The sequence below is a fragment of the Perkinsus marinus genome (genome assembly GCF_000006405.1).
Source record: "Perkinsus marinus ATCC 50983 genomic scaffold scf_1104296957136, whole genome shotgun sequence".
Taxonomy (NCBI): domain Eukaryota; phylum Perkinsozoa; order Perkinsida; family Perkinsidae; genus Perkinsus; species Perkinsus marinus.
Window position 1 is genome coordinate 1 of NW_003207246.1, and position 3,045 is coordinate 3,045.

General features: G+C 48.6%; 11 non-coding genes across 11 annotated transcripts; all 11 read left to right on the forward strand.

Moving 5' to 3' along the window:
- Window positions 1-86: 86 nt before the first annotated feature.
- Pmar_PMAR016719 lies at window positions 87-157 on the forward strand. The gene has a single exon. It is a non-coding gene; the product is annotated as a tRNA-Thr (tRNA).
- Window positions 158-1,049: 892 nt separating this feature from the next.
- Window positions 1,050-1,121, forward strand: Pmar_PMAR016720. The gene has a single exon. It is a non-coding gene; the product is annotated as a tRNA-Thr (tRNA).
- A 102-nt stretch (window positions 1,122-1,223) lies between these two features.
- Window positions 1,224-1,295, forward strand: Pmar_PMAR016721. Its single transcript has one exon. It is a non-coding gene; the product is annotated as a tRNA-Thr (tRNA).
- A 102-nt stretch (window positions 1,296-1,397) lies between these two features.
- Window positions 1,398-1,469, forward strand: Pmar_PMAR016722. The gene has a single exon. It is a non-coding gene; the product is annotated as a tRNA-Thr (tRNA).
- A 102-nt stretch (window positions 1,470-1,571) lies between these two features.
- On the forward strand, window positions 1,572-1,643 carry Pmar_PMAR016723. The gene has a single exon. It is a non-coding gene; the product is annotated as a tRNA-Thr (tRNA).
- A 102-nt stretch (window positions 1,644-1,745) lies between these two features.
- On the forward strand, window positions 1,746-1,817 carry Pmar_PMAR016724. The gene has a single exon. It is a non-coding gene; the product is annotated as a tRNA-Thr (tRNA).
- A 102-nt stretch (window positions 1,818-1,919) lies between these two features.
- Pmar_PMAR016725 lies at window positions 1,920-1,991 on the forward strand. The gene has a single exon. It is a non-coding gene; the product is annotated as a tRNA-Thr (tRNA).
- A 102-nt stretch (window positions 1,992-2,093) lies between these two features.
- Pmar_PMAR016726 lies at window positions 2,094-2,165 on the forward strand. The gene has a single exon. It is a non-coding gene; the product is annotated as a tRNA-Thr (tRNA).
- A 102-nt stretch (window positions 2,166-2,267) lies between these two features.
- Pmar_PMAR016727 lies at window positions 2,268-2,339 on the forward strand. The gene has a single exon. It is a non-coding gene; the product is annotated as a tRNA-Thr (tRNA).
- Window positions 2,340-2,441: 102 nt separating this feature from the next.
- Window positions 2,442-2,513, forward strand: Pmar_PMAR016728. The gene has a single exon. It is a non-coding gene; the product is annotated as a tRNA-Thr (tRNA).
- Window positions 2,514-2,611: 98 nt separating this feature from the next.
- On the forward strand, window positions 2,612-2,684 carry Pmar_PMAR016729. Its single transcript has one exon. It is a non-coding gene; the product is annotated as a tRNA-Thr (tRNA).
- Window positions 2,685-3,045: the final 361 nt, after the last annotated feature.

The following is a 3,045-nucleotide window of genomic DNA, read 5'->3' on the forward strand; positions in this document are numbered from 1 at the left end:
TTCTGGTCTGGTACGAGACCAGGAGCAGGATGGCCCATTCTGTGAACGGGACAGGAAAATTATCGATTCATATACTTAATCCGTACGCCACTTTAGCTTAGTGGTAGAGCGTCTGCTTTGTAAGCAGAAGGTCGTCAGTTCAATCCTGGCAAGTGCAGGGGGTCATCCAGGAACGTGTGACGTTCCCGGAGGGAACATATTTTGAGTTCTCGCGCGGGCTAGGAACATTTTTTCCCTTGAGTTCATAGGAACGTGCCGAGGAACTTTTGTTGGTGTTATGTAGTTAGGGGTTGGGAACTCATCGCGGAAGGCATCGGGGCCAAACTTTCTGCTGCGAACAAGCCTTGCAAAGGTACGCCAAAACCTCTCCAGGCTTGTTCGCGGCCACGAGCCAGGGATATTCCTCTCGCAAGTTCGATGTTTTAGCGCGTTTGGGCGGGTTCGCCTCACAGACCAACTCCTCGACACGGGCTACCGCAGGAACCTCGCCCTCAATGACACCCGGTGCCGAAGGAGCTGATGCGCAAGCCACGTCTGACAGACGGGACTACAGTCAAGCGGAAGATTCGACCAACCCAACTTTCCGTGGCATCATCGCTGGTCTCCTGTTGTCTACTCGCGGAGGCAGCCTCCTGAACGGGATTATGGTCGTTACTACTACTACTGCTGCTGCTCCTCCCTTGGCTGCGCATCATGAGGGCGAAAGCGTCGATGGTGGGCATTGAGGTTTAATGATAAGACTAAGTCACCCCTTTGCTGGAGTCTACTAACGGCACACATAGGGTTCTTGGCGTGAACTTCACCGCTCATCGTGAGCAACTGAATTTTATCGATCGGCATGGCGCGCGCTGAGCGCGCAACTCCACCGTCGGGAACATTATTCCCTGTGCACTACGTCTCGAGGAACGTTCGCTCTCGGGGCTGGATGACCCCCTGGGCAAGTGGCTTATAGCACCATAAATTTCTGGTCTGGTACGAGAACCAGGGGCAGGATGGCCCATTCTGTGAACGGGACAGGAAAATTATTGATTCATATACTTAATCTGTGCGTCACTTTAGCTTAGTGGTAGAGCGCCTGCTTTGTAAGCAGAAGGTCGTCAGTTCGATCCTGGCAAGTGGCTGATAGCACCATAAATCTCTGGTCTGATACGGGAAGCAGGAGCATGTCAGCTCACTCCGCAAAGGATACAGAAAGATTATCGATTTATGTATTTATTCTGTGCGCCACTTTAGCTTAGTGGCAGAGCGTCTGCTTTGTAAGCAGAAGGTCGTCAGTTCAATCCTGGCAAGTGGCTTATAGCACCATAAATTTCTGGTCTGGTACGAGAACCAGGAGCAGGATGGCCCATTCTGTGAACGGGACAGGAAAATTATCGATTCATATCCTTAATCTGTGCGCCACTTTAGCTTAGTGGTAGAGCGTCTGCTTCGTAAGCAGAAGGTCGTCAGTTCAATCCTGGCAAGTGGCTTACAGCAGCATTAGGCTCTAGTCGGGTGTGAGGAGCAGGAGCAGGTTTGCTCACTCCGCAAAGGATACAGGAAGATTATTGATTTATGCTCTTATTTTGTGTGCCACTTTAGCTTAGTGGCAGAGCGTCTGCTTTGTAAGCAGAAGGTCGTCAGTTCAATCCTGGCAAGTGGCTTATAGCACCATAAATTTCTGGTCTGGTACGAGAACCAGGAGCAGGATGGCCCATTCTGTGAACGGGACAGGAAAATTATTGATTCATATACTTAATCTGTACGCCACTTTAGCTTAGTGGTAGAGCGTCTGCTTCGTAAGCAGAAGGTCGTCAGTTCAATCCTGGCAAGTGGCTTACAGCAGCATTAGGCTCTAGTCGGGTGTGAGGAGCAGGAGCAGGTTTGCTCACTCCGCAAAGGATACAGGAAGATTATTGATTTATGCACTTATTTTGTGTGCCACTTTAGCTTAGTGGCAGAGCGTCTGCTTTGTAAGCAGAAGGTCGTCAGTTCAATCCTGGCAAGTGGCTTATAGCACCATAAATTTCTGGTCTGGTACGAGAACCAGGGGCAGGATGGCCCATTCTGTGAACGGGACAGGAAAATTATTGATTCATATACTTAATCTGTGCGTCACTTTAGCTTAGTGGTAGAGCGTCTGCTTCGTAAGCAGAAGGTCGTCAGTTCAATCCTGGCAAGTGGCTTACAGCAGCATTAGGCTCTAGTCGGGTATGAGGAGCAGGAGCAGGTTTGCTCACTCCGCAAAGGATACAGGAAGATTATTGATTTATGCAGTTATTTTGTGTGCAACTTTAGCTTAGTGGCCGAGCGTCTGCTTTGTAAGCAGAAGGTCGTCAGCTCAATCTTGGCAAGTGGCTTATAGCACCATAAATTTCTGGTCTGGTACGAGAACCAGGAGCAGGATGGCCCATTCTGTGAACGGGACAGGAAAATTATTGATTCATATACTTAATCTGTGCGCCACTTTAGCTTAGTGGTAGAGCGTCTGCTTCGTAAGCAGAAGGTCGTCAGTTCAATCTCGGCAAGTGGCTTACAGCAGCATTAGGCTCTAGTCGGGTATGAGGAGCAGGAGCAGGTTGGCTCATTCTGTGAATGGGACAAGAAAGTTATGAATGTATACAGTGTATGTGACACTTTAGCTTAGTGGCAAAGTGTCTGCTTTGTCAGCAGAAGGTCGTCCGTTCAAGCCTGAAGGTAAGTTATAATAACACAGTCTTCGATTCGGGCACATGAGCTCGAGTAGAGTACGTACACTCTGGCAACTCAACCAGTGGATTGGGAAGATTTGTGAGATGAGCGTGTCACTGCGCCAAGAAAAAGAAGGACTTTTGCTGAAAATGAGAGTTATCAAACGCACGATAATTATCGCACACACTCAACGCTGAGTTATTGTGAGGAAGAAAAACCCGAATCGGCGATTATTCTGAAGAATTCTCTACAGTAACCGATCATTTGCCTAGTATTCGACGGCTCATGCGTGCATATGGAATATCCCACAACTTCTCGTTACTATCCAAATTTCCGAACTATCTCCTTTCCCTTTCTACCAAGTCAACTACAGCC